The sequence below is a fragment of the Molothrus aeneus genome, chromosome 9, assembly GCF_037042795.1.
Source record: "Molothrus aeneus isolate 106 chromosome 9, BPBGC_Maene_1.0, whole genome shotgun sequence".
Lineage (NCBI taxonomy): Eukaryota > Metazoa > Chordata > Aves > Passeriformes > Icteridae > Molothrus > Molothrus aeneus.
Genome location: NC_089654.1, coordinates 1743534 through 1763297, shown reverse-complemented (window position 1 = coordinate 1763297; position 19764 = coordinate 1743534). Strand labels below are relative to the sequence as shown.

The window sequence follows — 19764 nt, the reverse complement described above, 5'->3', positions numbered from 1 at the left end:
CCAAGACTTGTCACTGTGGTTGGAGATAAACCTGCAGGCTCCTGTGGCGTTCCAGCTAAAGCTGTGATGGATGCTGGATTTAGGATGCACTTCCTGCTGGTGGGAAGGGACAGGAAAGCCCATTTCTCTGGAGAATGGAATGATCCTTTCATGGAAGTGTCCAGAAAAATTATTTGGTTGTGTTTGAAGGTCATCTTTCTCCAGAAATCAAAAGCTGGTGTTGATTTGAGCCTGCCCAGACCTTTCCCAGTAACTCCATATGAACAGGGGGAGCTTACCCATGGGAATGATCAGCTGAGGGACCAGGGAAGGCTTTCCTGGGAACATGGAAAATTCAGGAGTTAGGAGATGTGCAGGAGGTCTCTCCTCAATGGCAGATTCCCAGGTTTCCCCTCCTTTGGGAGCTCAGCCCATCCTCCCACTGCCACCCCATGATTTTCCTAATGGTCAGAGCAGCTGGTGCTCCTCAGGGAAACCAAAGGATCTCCTCTGCAAAAACCCTGCAGGAAATACAGCAAATCTGAGCTGCTTCAGCAAAAACAGAAGATTTGGGGTGTGTTGAGTGTAGAACCAAGGGGTTGGATCCTTCCTGGGCTGTTCCTGTCCTGTTCCTGCAATCCCAGTGCTCCTGAGGATGCTGCAGATCCAGGTCCTGCCCCACAGCTCCATAAATAATTCCTGCAAGTGGCATTTCCACCCTGATGGAAGGGACATTCGATCCTGCTCCTCACCTCTCCGTGCTCCCACAGAAAGCCAAAATCTGCATATCCTGAATGCTCCATCTGCTGCCTCTGGCTCGGGTTACAGCTCCGGCCGCTCCCTCGGGCAGCAGCTGCCTCGGGGAGGGAAAGCTGGGAGCTGGGCAAGATTGGGAGCTGGGTTCTTTTCCATCATTATTTTTCCCCTCACCTTCAGGTCAGGTTGTTTCTCACAGCTGAGCCTTTCCCAGGCCCTGGGGATTGCTGTGTTTGCAGCCACGGGAGAAAAATTTCCTTGGCTCATTCCTGGCTGAGCTGGAGATGGGAATGTGCAGTGCCTGGGGATTTTGGAAGGTTAAGGCAGTTTTTGATGGAGCCACAAGAAGCTGCCCACTCGTTCCAGAGCCGTCCCTGCAAGGGACGCAGGTGTCACCCTGGGGAGGGCTGGAAGGGGCTGTGTTCCATGTGAAAATGTCTGGAGCAGGGAATCTGTGCTCGCTGCCCCTCCCAGGCTCTGGTTCTTGGCAGGACAGCTGGGAAAGGAACCAGGAGCAGGGGGAAAGTAGGGAACAGGGTCACACCAGGATCTGTGCTGCGGAAAAAATGGGTTTCGAGGGGTGATCTTCACCTCCAGCTCTGCTCTGAGGGGTCTCCTCCGCTCCTGGCTCAGTGCCTGGCAGATCCAAAGGGATTCACCTGCCCCTGGGCATGGGGCAGGAGGAAAAACCTTTGGAGTTGCATTTGGGAGCATCCCAAGAGCAGCCACAGGAGTGACCCAGTATAGTTCCTGTTTCCTTCCCAGGGAAAATGCTGCTTCTCCAGAAATGTTCCTGTGCCACAAACAACCCCAGCCAATTCCCAGGGAATCTGGGCATTTTGCAGAGAAATGGGATTTTTTGGCCGTGGCCTCACACTCAACAGGAAAGGCTTTTTCAGTTTGAACCAAGCAATTACAGGAGCCATGTGCAGCTTCTGAAGTACAAATTAAGATCCTGCAGATTCATTTTGAAGAGCATTCAGGACTGCAGCTCTTTTATGTAAGAAAATGAATCAAATGTGTCATTTTCCCTTTTCTATGTCACTTGCAGCTACAGTTAAGTTCCCCTTTCTTTTTTTTTCTTTTTTTTTTTTTTTTTTAATCTGGGATTGATGTTCGAAGCAGCAAAACCTTCCAGTGCCAGGGATTTGGAGCTCCACGATCTTTAAGGTCCTTTCCAACCCAGGCCATTCCATGATTCCCTGATTTTAAAACACAGAAGGGATCAATACATCCTTCAAATCCTTACCCAGGCCAAGGTTTTGTCGTGGATGTTCCAGATTTTGTGTTCCTTGGTGGAGAAAAGGGAATTAAAATGCAGGTTCCTGGTGGGAATTTCTGCAAGGGGTGTGCATCCAGGTTTTTCCCAATAAAACACCAGGATTTCAGCACCTGCCCCAGTGCCCAGATCCTGCTGTTGGCAAGGACACTGCAGCGCTGGCACACAGCCCCAGCCACCCCAAAAGGACCCAAAACCCCCCAAATTCCTTTCAGGGAGAGCCAAACTGGGAAGCCCCAGCATCCTTGTGGCCGGAAAAGCGGGAGGTTTGGCAGGCGCCGTTGTGCTCGCTAATGATCCCAAACAAAAACCGGGAATTGTCGGTGGGGCCTCTCGTTAATGAATGACTCCTCGTCAGGAGCTGCTGGTGCCAGAGCTGTCAGCAGCAGAGCAGGGCCGGGAAGCTGCAGAACAGCCCCGGTGGCTCCGGAATAACCCAGGGTCCTGCTGGGAGGGGATGAAGGGAAAGCCGAGGGATGCAGGGGGATGGAGGGAGCGACATTCCGGGGGGTTGGATGCTGGGGAAAAGCCGTGGGCCGCGAGCTCTGGGCTCTGTGAGAGATGAAGGTCACGGCAGTGCCACCTCTGCAGTTCTGAGCTAATTAAAGACTCTCTCCGGCCTTTTTTATCACCTTTTTTACACCCAGCCCCCCTTTTCCCATCGTCCTGGGTGGGCCCTTTTGGGATGCAAATGAAGCTCATTTCCTATCCCTGAAAATTCGTTCAGAAGCAGCCATTTCTACCTTCAGATCCGAGAGGAGAGTTAGGGACAGGTGACAAACACAAACCTGCCCGCTGCTGCTTTCCCAGCAAAGGAAGCAATTTCCATATGGATCTGGCACTTGGCAAAGGAGAAGGAGCAACCTGGGCTGCTGGAAGGTGTCCCAAGCCTTGGGTGGAATGAACAGGCTTTAATCTCCATCCAAATCCAAACCACTGTGGGATTCTAGAATTCTGTGAATTCTGTGAAGGGGATTTTATAATTCTGTGAATGGATGGGATGGCAAAGGCAAGGAACAGCTCTGTCAGACCCCCCAAATCCATCCAGGACACACAGGTGGGCAGGAGACCCAGCTCAGGCTGCAAAGGAGCACTCAGAGCCTCATCTCGAGCTTCCAACGATGATTAAAGATCTGGCAGGGAAAGAAATATTTAATCTTGTGCCTGCCTAATGTCAGAAGCTTGTCAGAGACCAGCTGCTGTTTGCAGGAACAGCTTGGAATCCCTCTGCTCCAGCTGGGTGGCCAGGAAAACTCCAGCTGGATCATCAGGAAAACTCCAGCTGGATCATCAGGAAAACTCAGCTGGGTGGCCAGGAAAACTCAGCTGGGTGGCCAGGAGAACTCCAGTTGGATCATCAGGAAAACTCAGCTGGATCATCAGGAGAACTCAGCTGGGTGGTCAGGAGAACTCCAGCTGGATCATCAGGAGAACTCCAGCTGGATCATCAGGAGAACTCAGCTGGATCATCAGGAGAACTCAGCTGGGTGGTCAGAACTCCAGCTGGATCATCAGGAGAACTCAGCTGGGTGGTCAGAACTCAGCTGGATCATCAGGAGAACTCAGCTGGATCATCAGGAGAACTCCAGCTGGATCATCAGGAGAACTCCAGCTGGATCATCAGGAGAACTCAGCTGGATCATCAGGAGAACTCAGCTGGATCATCAGGAGAACTCAGCTGGATCATCAGGAGAACTCAGCTGGGAGAGGACCACCTCCCTCCTCAGCACAAGGAGCAGCAGGGATAGTGATGGGCTCAGCCCTGCTCCCCATTTCTGCCCCCTGAACCATCCCACACTCCCTGGAGACAAATTCTGGCTGGAGCAGGGATGGTTCCACAGAGATTTCTTCCAACAGCTCCAGCTGAAGTGAAAGGTGTTGGGCTCCTTTTTGTTTTCAGGTGAGAGCATTTTGAAAAGATTGTTTAGGTTGCTGCTTGTCTTGGGGCTGGGAAGGATCTGGAGCAGAGGATGGAGCTGGGAAGGGTCTGGAGCCCCAGGAGAGGCTGAGGGAGCTGGGCAGGGGCTCAGCCTGGAGCAAAGGAGGCTCAGGGGCCCTTGTGGCTCTGCACAGCTCCTGCCAGGAGGGCACAGCCGGGGGGGTCGGGCTCTGCTCCAGGGAACAGGGACAGGAGGAGGAAAGGGCTTCAAGTTACCCCAGGGAAGGTCCAGCTGGGAGATGATGGAAAATTTCTTCATGGAAAGGTTCCTGAGCCCTGGCACAGCTGCCCAGGGCAGGGGTGGAGTCCCATCCCTGGAGGGATTTAAAATCCCTGTGGATGTGGCACTTGGGGACACGGGGCAGTGCTGGCCTTGGCAGTGCTGGGAAACAATTGGACTTGATGGTCTCAGAGGACTTTTCCAAGATTAATGGTTCCAGGATTCTATGATTTTATGACTCTGGGAGCCTTTTTCTCTTTTTCCCATCAGCTGGATGTGGAAATAGATGTTGAAGCAGGAGCCCTGTGAGGACTCCAATCCAATTCCCCAATTCCCTGTCTGGAGCTGGGACAGATTGCCCTGAGCCCCTCAGAGCTCTGTGGCCTCTCTGGCTGAAATAGGGAGGGTAAATCTGCACAGATGGAAATCCAGGAGATCTGAAGATATTTCCCTGCAAGTCCTGCTTTGTGTCACCTGCCCAGACCCTTTCAGTGGTGACAGCACCCAGAAACACAAGCCAGGGTTGCCAGGCTAAAACACAGAAAGGTTTCTTGTTGGTTTAAAAATCTGCTCTGTTTGTTTGTTTGTTTGTTTGGTTGGTTTTGTTTGGTTTTTTGGGGTTTGGGGGTTTTTTTGGTGTGTGGTTTTGGGGTTTTTGGGGTTTGGTTTTTTTTTTTTTTGTTTGTTTGTTTTTTTTTTTTGGTAGGCAAAAAGACAGTGGAACCTTTCCTGCCAATTTGAGGTCCCTTTTCCCACTCAAAAAAAAAAAAACAATCCAGTCCTAGGATTAGGGGCTAAAATCTTTATGGCCACTGCTTTGGTGTGGTTTTAGGCAGCTGATGTGAATCAGCTGAGCTCTTTGCAGTGAGGAAAATCCCTTCCCTGGGCACTTCCCAGACTGTCCCTGGGAGGGTGGGCAGGCCCTGGCACAGATTTCCTGTCCCTGGCAGTGTCCCAGGCCAGGTTGGAGCAACCTGGGATAGTGGAAGTGTCCCTGCCCATGGAGGGGGGACTGGATAATCCCTGAGCTCCCTCCCAACCCAAACCATTCCAGGATCCTATTCCATGAGAAATTTAAAGTCAGGATTTCTTATATCTGTTCATATAAACTTGTGGTTATTTAGACCAAATGTTAGCTCCTTCCTTCCTCAAACCCAAGGACCTTCCAGCCTTGGCTGTTTTGCAGGATGAATAATCTTGTCAGAGGCTATTTTTTCCCAGAATACATCAACACCCAGACACAAATCCTCCTCCAGCTGGATAAACTGGGCTGGGGACAAGCTGTGGGCTCAGGGCTGGCAGCAGAGAGGAGAACATTCCCCAGCACCTCTCAGCCCTAACCCACAGCTCCTCCTGGCCCCTCTCAGGGATTGGGATGCTCCCAAAGAACTCGGTGGGATGAGTCAGCTCCCTGTCTGCCAGCCTGGTGCTGAGGGGGAGGAAGAGGAGTGAGGAGCTTGTGCTGATCCAGGGAAGCTGCAGCACAGGAGAAAAGTGACAGAATCTTCTCCATTTCTCAGTTCCTTGCTTGGAAAATCCACCTTTTTCTGTGCTTCCTGCTACACCAACACCTGAGCCCTTGGTGGCACCTTTGGGGCTGCCAGGAGAGCTGAGGCAGTGGGAACATCCAGCTTTTCCAAAGCAGGCATAACATAATCCTAATCCAGCTTCCTGCTGGTGGTTTTTCTGCTCTGTTCCATGGTTTTTTCCAGAGCATCCAGCACTTCCCAGCTCTGTCAGGGATGATGCCCATGGCTAGGGACTCAAGCCCATCCTCCCTCCTGAAGCCCAGGGTACAGAGAAAATTGGGAATGTGAGATCTCAGCCTCACATCCCAGGAAGTGCTGCAATGTTCCTTGCTGCTGTCTTTAACCAACATATTTGAGTTTTCAGGTTTGTTTCAGGAGAAATCGTCCATGGAATTACCCTCATTGTTTTGGGACTATGACAAATCCTTCCCACTTCCCATCTCCTTCACCTGCCTGCTGCTTCATGGATGAGAAATTCCAGTGGTTCCATTCCAGTCCTGGCCTTGCTCCAGGGAAGTGTCTGCCTTTAAAAACTGCCCAGCATTTTCAAAGTAATAAAAGGCTTCAGTGGCTCCATAAGCTCCTGCCCTTTTCCTAGGAAAGCTGGTTGGTCTTTTTCAGGGAAGCCATCCTGCTGAAGGGAGCTGCCTGGATTGCTGCTTTATCCATTTCCATGCAGGATTTGGGAATCCACAGCAGCCTCCTCAGCCACTCCTGAGAGTGAAACACCTCATCAACACCTCCCAAAGGGCTTATTGGAGGGTGGGAAACACATCCTGCACTGCACAGCTTCTGCTCCACACACTTCTCCCAAATAAATCCCCAATAAAGCTGCAGGAAGCAAAGGAGGGATGGAATGTCTGCCCTGCACCTCTTCCCTCCTTGCTCAGCTTCTCTCTCCCTCTTGATATCAAAATCAACAATTCTCCTACTCCTGGTGTGAAATGGGGAGGGGAAATTCCATTGCCTGATCCCAGCATCTGTTATATCCCATTTAATTCCCATTTATTTGATATCCATGAGCTCCTTCAGCTGGAAGGACAGAGAAGAAAGCACAAACATTCATTAATTCTGCCCAGCTAATTAATTAATTCATGGATCTCTTGCAGTATCTGGGGTGTTTGTTTCCTTTCCCTGTTTCCATCCTGTCCATTGTCCAACAATCCACAGCCTCCCTCAGATTTCACCTGAATCCTTTTTCCTGGCACCAAGGTCTTTATGGAAGAGGAGGGAAGATGACAAAGACATTTGGGTTTGATGAGCTGAGGGCACAGAGGGGAAAAAATCCTGTGGGGAGTCCCTGGCTGGCTTTGCTTGGTGTGGGCAGTGCCAAGAATCTCCTGAAAAGAGGGAATTTGGAGGGGGGAGGGCACCAAGTCCAGAACAAACCCAGAAAATTGTATAAAATACCCCAAAATGGTCTCAGTGGGGGTTCTGAGGCTGCCTTGGGGGTGCTGGAGGGCACAGGAACCAGGACCCCCTTCTGTTTATATCAGCCACTCTCATTCCAAACTCATTTCCTGCTGCTCCCTTCCTGTTTTAATGGGAAATGTTCCCTTTGACAGGACCTCACCGAATCCATTTATCCTGCCCTGTTCCAGCTCTCCTGCCACATTTATCACCCAAGGATCTGAGTGCATTCAACACAACCACAGACATCTGCCAGCTTATTTTTTTTCCCTCTCAGTCTCCTCAGGAGAAAAAATGAAATGAGTGCAACAGTTTTCCTATTTTAGGAAGTTGGACTTTTCCCCCAGCCTCTCTCCCACAAACATTACTTTAGGTTTTTTTTTCTAGTAGAGAAAACAAATCCCCACAGGATCCACATCCTCAGCTTTGATCCTGAGACAGTTTTAGTTTCCAGAAACAAAGCTGGCCCATCCCTCCACTGCCCAGCTCTAGGGAAGGGGTCAGGAATATCAGGAATACTCTTCCTCTCACCAGGCAGCTTTTTGGCTGGAGGATTGGGAATGTGAGAATCTTGCACCACAGTGGGACAGAAATGGTCACAGGGAAATGAGGAAAAGCATCACCTGGACTGGTGAGAGCTCTGTGTCAACAATGAGTCCCAAAAACCCTCCTGAGCTACTGCCCAAAGTGATCCCTGTGCATAATCTCTGTGGTGTTGGCATTTTAAAAAACCCATTGAATGGTTTGGATTGGGAGGGACATTAAACCCATTTAATTCCAAACTCTGCCATGGGCAGGGACACTTTCCACTGTCCCAGGTGCTCCAAGCCCTGTCCAGCCTGGCCTTGGGCACTGCCAGGGATGCAGGGGCAGCCCCAGCTGCTCTGGGCACCTGTGCCAGGGCCTGCCCACCCTGCCAGGGAACAATTCCTAATTCCCAGTGTCCCATCCAGCCCTGCCCTCTGGAAGCCATTCCCTGTGTCCTGGCACTGCAGAACTCTGGAACACGAGAGTTCACCCACAAACGTTCATCTCCTGCCTGGTTTTGGGACCTTGCCAGGGGAGGAACACGGAGAAAGGGATGTTTCCCTTCAGGGAGCAGCCTCAGCCTCGTTGTGCACGATCCTGGGAGTTCCTGCCTGGAAGGCAGCGGGATCCCAGCTAAAATGGGGAAGAGAGGAGGTGCCTCCCTCCCAGCTGCTCCTGCGGAGGGAGCTGTCCAGTTCCTGACTGCCCGCAGAATTCCTTCCTGCCCTGGGTGCTGTCACAGAGATGCTCCTGGAGGAGCCTTTGGGCAGCTTCCCTGAGGACTCTGCCAGGAACGGGAGGTTTGGTCTGGAAGAGAAGCTGGATAACCCAAAATCTCCAGGACTTCACAGAATGACAGAAGGGTTTGTGTTGAAAAGGACCTTACAGATGGCCTCAAACCTGATCTCAGAGCTGCTGTGTGTCTGAGAGCTCAGGCTGTGGGAAGGACAGAGGCAGTGATGCACAGGGCTGGTCACTGGGAAGTGACCTTTTCCCAAGGCTGCCAGGATCTCAGCTGGATTTATGGATATGGAGTCCTTTGGGATGGTCAGAGCTTCTCAGTAGTGAAAAATTGGTGTCTGTGAGTGGCACTTGGTGACTGCAGCAGGGCAGGGAGTGCTGCAGCTCTCAGGACTCACTTTGGTGTGGATCAGGAGTGCTCAGGGCCGCTGGAATATCTCAGGAATGACTTCTTGGAGCTGGCTTGGCAGGCTCAGCAGAGGCAGATGTGAGGAACACGAGCCCACGATGGGATCCCAGCAGGAGCTCCGAGGAGCGCCTTCATTCCATCCTCCTGCTCTCAGCACTCCCTCCCAGCAGCCAGGCTTCCAGCAGGATGCCAGGGGGGAGAGGAGGAGCCCTGGGAGCTGCTGCTGCCAGCTGCAGACAGGAACAGCCCCGTCCTTCCCAGCGGGGTGAAGCACTGCTGCTGTTCCCAGCCTCTGGAATTGCATCTGTGCCTCTGAATCGCTGCCTGGATCAGGATTGCTGCTCTCTCCTGTTGCCAGGGAGCTGAAAAGCTTGGATGTGCTGCCTGGAGGCTGGGAATGACCAAGAGCAGGATTTGAATTTCCCTGGCCTTGTAGTCTGGAAGAGCAAGTTTCTCTCAGCCATTTGGGAATTCTTCCCTAATTTGTGTTGTTCAGTCCTTACAGACAACTCCTAAATATTCCAAAGATTTGCCTGAGCCTAAGCCCCAAGGTTTACACCTAGAATCCAGGGGAGGATTGCAGAAGTGACTTCTCTGTGGAGTTTCACGGAGTTTAACAAGTTTAACACCTTTGCACACCAAACTCTGGACCAGATTCCTTGATCTGTGTCCAAGGCAGCAGAGAGGAACAAAAATTCACCTTGGTTCTCCTCACTGCAGCCCAACTTCTGTAAAAGGTATTGGCATGTTGAAATTTGATTGGTAATTACTTTTGTATTTTAAAAGCAACTCCTGTATGTTACAGAAATCTCTCCATTAATTAATAACTCTAAATTTTACTGAGCTGGACAGACAATCTTTTCTCCTCTGTAGGATTACGTGGCACAAAACTTTCATTCAATATTGTTCTTTTATTGCATAAAGAGTGGTTTATCAAGATCTGCTGTGGTCTGGCCTGTGGGCCTGTGGGATATTGGGCCATGGGATGGGACTTGGGCAGGAATCCCAACACAGCAGCCTTCTGTTCACTTTTCAGAGGCTGCAGTCACGAATCCCTGGAAGAAATCAAGGGGCTGTGTGTTATCCACAAATAACCAGTTTAGCTCTTCATTTAAAAGGTTTTATAATGAATAGATTTTATTTTTCCCTGCTGGATTCTGAGGTTTTGGGGAATTGGGGTGGGTTCTATAAGCCTTTTAAATGCTGCTCCTCGGCCTTGAAGACCAGAAAATTCCTCTTTTACCACGTGAGCCAAGTCTTCATGTTATTACTCCAGAATCTTGGCCTTTGATGAGAACACCAAACACCCCAAGATCTCATGTTTGGGATGAAACAGAAGTGAACAACCATATAGAGAGAATTACCCTTTATCTGCTGGGTGTCTGGGGTGGTGTGACCAGGCAGCAGCTCCCACAGGTGTGACATGTGACATTAAACCTTCGAGGTGAGCAGCTCTTGTTTGCCACGGCCTCACCTCCCTGGCAGGGGAGAATTCCTGCCCAAAATCCCAGCCCAGCCCGGCCTGGCTGTGCCCGGGGTTTGTACCTGCTGCTTACCCCGGCTGTGGAGCATCCTCTGCTCCAGGCAGCATTCCCTAGGGAGACTGCTCGAACCACCACCAGCTGCTTCCTCTCTCCTGCTCTGCCCCTGTGGATGCAATGATATCGATAAATTTGTGTTTGATTCCTCGGAATCCCAGACTGGTTTGGGTTGGGAGGGACCGCAGCGCTCCCCTCATCCCACCCTGCCATGGGCGAGCGATGCCGCCACGCACTAGCCCAGGTTGTTCCCAGCCCTTTCCAGGCTGGAATTGTGCTGGATTTGCTGCAGAGCCGCTCCCGGAGCTCGCCTTGGCCCAGACCCGGCCGGGGAGGACCCGGGGCCGGGGCTGCGGCGGGGGAGGGACGGACGGAGCGGGGCGGGACGGACGGAACCGGGAGGGGAGAGCGGAGCCGAGCGCTGAGGGAACGGGAAGGAAGGAGCAGAGCGGAGAGGAGCAGGCGGGGAGGGAGAGCGAAAGGAAGGGGCGGAAAGGCAAAGGAAGGGAAGGAGAGGGAAAGGAAGGGAAGGAGAGGGAAAGGAAGGGAAGGAGAGAAGCAGGGAGCGAAGGGAAGGCAGGCGAGGAGCCGAGCCGAGCCGAGCCGCCGGCGCTCCCCGCGGGGCCGGCCCCGCTCGCTCCGCAGCGCTGGGGAAGCGCGGCCGCCGCTCCGCCGCCAGCGCCGGGGCCATGGAGCGCTGAGGGCGGAAACCTGAGGGGAGCGTGAGGGGAGCCTGAGGAGAGCGTGAGGAGAACCGGAGGAGAAACCGGAGGAGAACCTGCGGGGAGCCGCCGCCGGAGCCGCCGCCGAAGGTAAGCGCTGCCCGCCCGTGGGGCCGCGGCCGCCGCCCGGGGCCGGGGCTGAGGCGGCCCCAGGCTGTGAGGGGACCCTGCCCGGCCCGGCCCGGCCCGGCCCTGCCGTGAGGGGGTCCCGGCGGGTCCCGCTCCGTGCCCGATGGAGCCCAGGGACCGAGCCGCTTGTGGGGTGTTCGCGTGGCCCCGGTTAAGTTTTGTGGTGGGGAATCACATGGCATTAAGAGGAAAAAAACCCCTAACAAACGAGGGTTGCGGTTTGCCAGAGAGCGGATGTACACTTTAATCGGTTTTTTAAATTACTTTATTTCTGCGCCCTCTGCACCTTCTAGGCATTCTGTGTGTATGTTAATTTCCCTTCTATTTCTCCCTGTGTTCTTTCCGCCTCGAATTTCGGTTGGAGTCGCTCATTTGATGCTGGCCATGGTGTTCCCTAGAGCAAATCCCTGCATTCCCGGCATTTGCGCCTTCCCAGGAAGCGCCGTGGGCTGGGGCTGCCCTGCCGGGCTCCCCTTCCCACCCAGCCCAGCCCCATCCCAGAGCGCTCTGCAGCCTGGATCCTCGGCGCTCCGGGTGGGATGAGCCCTGCCGATGCTCCTCTGCCGGAGACATTTCCTCTGCATCATTTCCCTGCCATGTGCTTTGAGTCAGTTTGTTTTTCCTGAGCCTCCTTTTCCCAGTTCGGAGCCTGGTGGGAGTTGTGAGTTCAGAGAGGATCTGGGAGTTGTTCCCTCGGTGTGGCTCCACAAAGAGGAGCTTTTTGCCCTCCTCGGGTGGAGGTTGGTGAGTTATAAATCAATTCTGCTGAGGAGCAAGGTGTTTGCTGTTATCTCTGGGGCTAGGATGGAGCCACGAGGGCACCGAGTTGTTTTGTGTGATGCTCAGTATTTGTTGCTACAGGAAACATCCCAAGAAATCCTCCACCGAAGAGAGAATTCCCGGTAGATCTCTCTTGTGCGAGACTCTTTCCAGCAGAATCCATGCAATGCCTTTTGTTTTTTTCCTCTGGACTCCTGGTGTCCATAAGAAGCAGCAGTGAATAAGTTGAATAATTGCATTTGCAGGTCATAAATCCAGTGGAGCAGGGAACGTTTTTAGGCCACTATGAGAGAGATGCTCAATTGTAGTGTCCCTCATTATCAGCTCCAGAGAGGGAGCTGATGGTTAAAAAGGTTCTGAACAAATCTGTGATCTATAAATCATCTGGAGTAAAAGCTTGTTAGCACAACAAGTGCTTTTCCCAGCAGATTATTCATCGGAATTCTCTGTTTCTCTTGTCATCTCATCTATTTTAGTGTTTCCTTGTGCCTGCTCAGGTGCTCTAGGTACAGCTGTATCCTACTTTATTCTTGCTTTTGGACATTTTAGATTCCAGGAAATAAGTTTTAGTGCAATGGCTTAATGTGAAGCTGAAATAAAGGACGGTACTGAGCCTATTTGGCTGTTTTTTTCCAAAAACATATTCAGGTTTTTTCTCCACCACTTGTGTATTTACTTTCCAGCTCTTCCCACGTCACATGGAAACCTCTCCTTATTCAGCATTCAAATCCTGATTTATCCATCAGGAAGCTTAACCCAGATTAGCTGAGTAATCGTCTCTGGGAACACAGGGCTCCTTTAAAGAGTCATTCCAACCAAATCCCTGGAATTTCCATATTTGAAATGGATAGCCACGGGTAGAGCTGGAAAATCCTGCCTAAAATGGCAGCTTTTAATTGGAATGGTTTGTTTTATCCAAAAATCCTTTCCTTGGAATGATCCACGTGGAGCTGTCCTGGAGAAATGGGGGAAGTTTTAAACATTTGGGAAAAATAGTGACAAAACAGTGCTTGGGAACACCTTTATTCCTTTAAATTAAGTGCCTGTCTTTCAGATTTTCAGTCTTTATGTGGTTCCCTCAGCAAATAAAATTGGATAATTACAGCAGTGGGATAAATACAGCCTTGGCAGATGGGGAAAAAAAAAAACCCAAAAAAGAAAACACTGGGAAGGTGTAGGACAAATAATGAGGTGAAAAAACTCCCTTAAACTTGATGCCTGTTGCGGACAGGTGAGTGGGTATTTATATGAACTACTGCTTTGAAGGAGAAGGATTTTAGCCTGATGTTATTACTCAGGCTGTGGGGTTTTCTTTCCCCTTTTCCCTCAGTTTAGAGAATGAAAAGAATGTGTCCGTTTCACTCTGGGCTCCTTGCTGCTGCAGTGTTTTGGTTTCAGGCGGTGCAGGGGGATGCTTGAGCTGGGGTAGGTGAATTCCAGCTGAATTTCTCTAATTCTGAAACCAGCTCTCAGCTTCAAGCTTGTTTTTACAAAAAATGAACAAATTGATACCATCCTGTTGTGCTAAAACCTGCAGGGAAAGCCTGGCTGTGCTTCCCGTTACATCTCTGAGTGTTCCATCCATCTGTGAGCCCTTCACATCCCAAATAATTCAAGGATATATCCATTATTCAGGTTAAAATCTTAGAAAGAGATTGATGAATGGTACAGAGAGAGAGTAAATGAAGAACTTTGCTCTTGGTTATGCAGGAAAATTGAAAAATCCAAGCCTTTGAATTTTATTTTTAACTTAATTTTTCATTAGATGTCTAATTGGACCAAGGGTCCATTTGCCAGCGTGTTCTTGGAGCACGAAACAGGGCAAAATAATTCCTGCCCATCACAGAGGTCTCCAGGAGGCTGAGAAACTTCGCAAATGGAAAAAGACAATTTCTGAGAACAATAAAGAAAAAGATAAAACGGTTTATCCTTTGTATTTTAAACCAAGCTGAGAGATAAGAGGGAACTTCCTGGGAGAGCAGATTATTCCCTGCCTGCCTCCAGTGGAATTCCTGCACTTTCTGCTGCAGCATCTGGCACTGCTGGCAGTGATGAGAAAATAGATTAGAGGATGAGGCTGGGTTAAATCCGTGCTTATTCAGGTGCTTAAAAAATGTCATTTTGTGCACCCTGAGTTCGGGTTTTCCTCGTGTTTGGCCACTTAAGGATACACTTTGTTTATAAAGAACTCAGGGGAGGAAAATCCAGAAAATTCCCTTTTTTTTGGTCTTTGTTTTTCCCTTTTCTGTCTGACCATGTGGGGTTTTGTGTGTGGATTGTGGGATTCTTTCCTTTCCTCCATCCATTTTCTTTCCTGAATTTCTCTCCTCTCTGGCAGCAAAGAGGGTTGTGGATATTTTTACCAATGGGAATGAAGTGGAACCGAGGCAGATCCAGGGCCTGGGAGAAATTAAGGACAATCTTGGTGGTGCTGAAAATACAGGCTGGGAACTGGGACAATGTGGAGCAAAGATATTGCATAGAGTGAGATATTTTATAGAACAAAATTATAAAACTTCAGGCCTGAACACTGGAAAAATGCTGAATTATGGTCTTGTAACTGTGGGGGCTGGAGCCAAGTGGGCAAAACCCCTTTGGATTGGAGATGAGCTGGAGTTCAGACCCAGTTTCCCATTAAAACCCGATGTGCTTCTGGCATTCCCCACTGAGGTTTTCCCCCCAGCTTTCCCTGTTGGTTACCCAGGGGATATCACAGCATTGCCATTGTCCTGTGGGCTGCAGGAGAAGTGAGGAGATGCCAGTACTTCAGTGGATGAATGAGGTGAATTTCTAGTGACAGAAAAGCAGCAAAAACCCCCAGGATCCTCCATGTCAGAGCAGTTGAGGGCACTGATGTCCCCTCATTTTTCAGAGTGTCCTGGAAGATAATTGATTTGTGGAAAAGGCCTCTATAACTGGTGTAAGGTGTCTCTGCCCCACGTCTCAGGGTGGAAACCTCCCCAGTGGCTCCGTGTTCTGTGGGAGAGCTGGGCTCTGCTCCCATGGGTGCACACTGAGGTGGCATTTCTGAGGAATATTTGGAATATTCCTTTGCAGCCAGCTGCTGAGAACGTTCCTCTGAGCTGTTGGAGAGTTAACTCAGCCTCGTTTGCTCTCTAATTAATTTGCTGGGGGATAATACCCCACGTCTGACCTGATTTTGGCAGCAGATTTGGTGGGAGCAGCTGCTGAGGCTGGCACAGGCTTTGCCTCCCGTGCAGGAGGTGTTGGGGAGCAGCTCAGGACCAGGGGACGCAGTGAACACACAAAACTCTGCTCCAGGTGCTGCTCCCTTCCTCACCCCAGCCCTCCCAGCCTGCAGGAAGTGGGACAAGGAGTGTTGGCAATAAAAGGATTTGATTTTCACTGTTCAGGGCAGATCTTGTGGAACAACGGGCAGAGCTCGCTGTGCTGCACGCGAAGGTGTGGGAAGAGACAAGAGGGGAAAGAGAGGTCACTAAAATAAATCCAAGGGAACAATCCAGCCTTGGAGACTCCAGAGAGGCAGGGAAGCACAGCACAGAGGGGACAGTGAATAAACTGATGCCAGGGGGGTTTGTAAGCCAGAGAATTCCCCTGAGCTCTCCTAAATGCACAGGGAATCTCTGCCTGCTGTAGGGACAACAGTCCCTGGGTGTTTTTGGCACAGGGAAGCTGAGTGGAGCTGCCAGAGGATTTGCTCCTCAGGATTCTTTTGGATGCTGTGCTTTCATGTCAGTGGTTCTGAACCTGGAAACAAGAAGTTGCCCCTTTGCTTGAGTAAATAAGCACCAGGTTTTCAGTTTTGTTTCTGCCTGGGCTCCTCTGTGAGCTCAGGTGCCTCTGGCACATCCAAGGAATTGTGTTTCTTCTGGGAGCTAAGGCAAAGAAAGGCTCAGCCTGGAGCTTAGAAGGAATCTGAGACTTGGAGTTTTCTCACTGATGTGCTGGAATCAGCCTTGGTGTCTAAAATCTGAAATGTAAAGAAAAAAAAGGGAAAAATTTTCCCTGATGGAGGAGAACCTTCTCTAACCTTGTTGCTGCTAAACAAAGCTCAGCTTCTGAGTCACTCCCATGGATCTGGGTTGAATATTTGCTGCCTGCAGGATGGGCACCGAGGGATAAATCCCTCCTGAGCTTTGGGGAAGGATTAGGACTGTGCTCAGATGGAAAAATAAATTCTTGCCATTGATTTTTGTCCCATTCACGCTTTTGTAATTCAGCAATCGCTCGAGGAAGGCACAGCCAGGATCCCACTGGAATAAACAGCACAGAAAATCTGGGATTGCCAGAGCTCCTGGGAAATGTGGGGGATAAATCGGGAGAGGAGCTCCTTGCAGCAGGGACACTTGCAAGGGTGCTTATAAATAGTGGGAGCAGGAACTTGGGGAGGAGAGGAATCCAAAAGGAGGAACCCTCGGGAGTCACCGTTTCTGAAAGCAGCAGCTCAAATGAGAGCAGAAAATGATCCAGCAGCACAGGAGCTCTGGAGGAGAAAATCAGTGTGAGACATGGGGAGCCTGCAGGGCCAGGCTGCTCTGTTTGATGGGACTCTGCTCAAGGAGCAGCAGATCCTCGGATGCCCAGCGTGCTCAGGAATGCGGATCAGGAGCCTCCCAGGGCCTGTGGGGCTGGGGCTAAACCCACTCCTGCCTGGAAGGAAAAACATCCCATTGAACACTGGAAAAGTGGCACTGGAACAGCACAGCATTCTCCATGTCACAGCTGGGAATGGCTGCTGGGGGCTCTGGGGGCTGGAGCCAAGTGGGCAAAACCCCTTTGGATTGCAGATGAGTGGAGTTCAGACCAGATTTCCTATAAAACCTGCTGTGCTTCTGGCATTCCCTGTTGGGATTTTCCCCTCAGCTTTCCCTGTTGGTTAGCCAAGGAGCATCGCAGCGTTCCCATTGTCCTGTGGGCTGCAGGAGAAGTGAGCTCGGGCAGGACAGAGCAAGATGTGACATGTTCTTTGGAGGGCTTGGGTTCCCAGCACTGCTCCTTCCAGGGGTGCTGCTCTTACTGCTGGAAAACTTCCTGCTGGATCTCTTGGGATCCCAGGAAGAGCAGGAGGTTTGTCCCAGGTTATCCTTGGAGAGAGGCTGCTCCAGGATCTCGGTGATGAGGCACAGGGCAGGGAATGCAGAGCAGGGTGTGCAATGTTCTGTGGAGAGCTTGGAATGTGGGATGTCACTTGGAGACCTTGGATTCCTAGCACTGCTCCTTCCAGACGTGCTGCTCTTCCTTCCTGCTGGGAAAAGCTCTGTGTGCATCTTTTGGGATCCTCAGAGGGGAAAGCAGGGAGCCTGTCCCAGGCTGTCATCCCCTTCTCCAGGATCTCAGGGATGAGGGACGGGGCAGGGAGAGCAGAGCAGGGATGGAATGTCACTTGGAGAGCTTGCAATGTGGGATGTCACTTGGAGAGCTTGGAATCACAGCCCTGCTCCTTCCAGACGTGCTGCTCTTCCTTCCTGCTGGGAAAAGCTCTGTGTGGATCTTTTGGGATCCTCAGAGGAAAGCAGGGAGCCTGTCCCAGATGATCCTTGGAGAGAGGCCTCTCCAGGAGCAGCAGCTCTGGGGTTCCTGCATCCTACTGATCCCAGGGATCCCATGGGATTCATGGACACAATTCCAAAAGAGGCTCCTCACGGCAAAAGATGCTCCCTGTGTTTATCTGTGACTTGGTGACTAAAGCACCGTGGGTTTTCACACTGGAAATAGAATCAAACCGTCATTTCCATGATATTTTAAAGCACAAAATATCTGGAGAGGGCTTCTTTCCCAGTTGGAATTGCAGGAGAAGTGTCTCCCCCTGCCATAACTGGTACTGTTCATCCAGAAGAATTGTTGGGATGCCTTTTCCCACTGGTTCCTTCCAGGCTGGGACAAGGCAATATTCCTCTCTTGGTTTCCTGTGGCTTTTTCTTTGCCTTCTTTCTTTCCTCTACATTCAGTTCTTAATTCTGTATTTCCTTTCTGGAATTCATCCCAAAATTCCAATTCCAAGCCCCTTTCCCTGCACTTTGCTGAGGAATCCATGAAATCTCTGCCATTGTTGGAGGTGTTATTTGTGTGGGTCCAGTTCTGGGGGAGAACTGGGGCCGTGGTTTTCCCATTTTCCTTATTCCTGCAGGAGCCACAGGAACATTGTGGGGTTTTTCCCAGCTTGTGGGTCACTGATGAATCAATTCCATTAAAAATGGAAAGTTTTCCATGCCTTTTTCCCAGAAAAGCAAGAACAAGGCAGTGTTCAAATGAAGTCAGGCAGAAGAACTATAAAAATAAACATTTATTTCACCTCATTCTTCATTTCCTTCTGGAGCTGTATTCCCAGAAATCCAGTTAGATTTAAAAAAGGGAAAAAGAATCCAGTCACAGGCACTGAAAGGAAGTAGAAAACCACATTTTTGTCATCTTTCCTTGTTTTTTTAATCACCTGCTCTCAGCATAAAAATATTTAGTGCAAAACTCCTGTCATGTGAAATAATTGCAATTAATTCCTCCAGTCAGGACTGTGTTGGAAAATTCAGGAAGAATTTCCTAAGCACAGGATAAGGGATTTATTTAGACTTGTGGAAAACCAGAGAAGCTTTGTGATTAAAAAATAATGATTTAGCTCTGAGCAGACTCTTCCTGACTTTTAAGAAGTTTCAGTGAGTTTTCCTGAATGAAATATTGGATTTTTTCCATGACCTGAGGTGTTCTTGGTGTGGATTTTGCTGGAGAAATTGAGGCAGCATTTTTGGGGTTGTTTGCTCATAAACAGGAGCAAGCAGGAGAAATCTCCCCAAATCCCCTTATGGAATGGCAGCCAATCCCACAAAATTCCCTTTTCCCTTCCCATAATTCACTGTGTGATCAAGTTGGAATATTCCTGGCTGTTCCTGGTTGTTCCTTTTCCCATTTTACTCATCAGAGTTGTTGAATTATTCCTTTTTTTTTGTCTCATGGATCCAACACCAGTTTGGTGCTGGCCATTTCCTTCCCAGTACAGCAATTCCTACAATTTTAGTTGGACAAACCAGATTTTCTTTAACTTTGCAGCAAACCAAAGCTATTTTGGTTTTTATTATTGATATTGTGCCCTTGGGAGCAAGCCTGGATTGATGCTGGGAACTCTGCAGCTGCTTTGGTTTGGATTTCAGATCCACACTTCCATTAATTTTTTTGGGGAATTGTGGTTGCACTGGTGGGTTTTTAAAGGGTATCTGTAGGTGTGTAACAACTGCCCTTTAATCAGAGGGATGGAATTAATGGAAATTTGTCATTTGAGATGGAAAAAATTGAAGGCAGCACAAAAATGTTCCCCCTGTGTTTATCTGTGACTTGGTGACTAAAGCAGCGCGGGTTTTCACACTGGAAATAGAACCAAACCATCATTTCCAGGATTTGTTCAAGCAGAAAATATCTGGAGAGGGCTTCTTTCCCTGTTGGAATTCTGTGGGCTCGGATGCTCTTCCCTTTTCCTGCAGAGGAGGGAAAGGAGTGTTCTCCATCTGGCTGGGGGCTTGAAATGCTCCCGTGTTTTGATGCTTCTGCAGATGGGTTCAGTTCTGCGTTCCACGCCTGAACCTGGGAATTCAGTGGGGAAAAGAGCAGGAATGCTTCATCCCTGAGCCCCTCACGCTTCATCCCTGAGCCCCTCACGCTTCATTCCTGAGCCCCTCACGCTTCATCCCTGAGCCCCTCATGCTTCATTCCTGAGCCCCTCATGCTTCATTCCTGAGCCACTCCAGCTGCAGGGAGTGCTCTTCTCCACTGCACCCAGGGGTTTCCATGCCTTTGGGCTGGGATTTGAAGTGGGACTCTCTTCTTTCAGCCAGCAGGAG

The 19764-nt window shown here is 50.3% G+C and overlaps 1 protein-coding gene across 1 annotated transcript in view; it reads left to right on the top strand.

Moving 5' to 3' along the window:
- Nucleotides 1-10852: 10852 nt before the first annotated feature.
- PDE4B (phosphodiesterase 4B) overlaps nucleotides 10853-19764 on the top strand; it is a 178264-nt gene continuing 169352 nt past the window's right edge. Inside the window, exon 1 of the mRNA XM_066555724.1 lies at nucleotides 10853-11140. The gene's annotated coding sequence lies outside the window, so the exon portion shown is untranslated. The remainder of the gene's footprint in view (nucleotides 11141-19764) is intronic.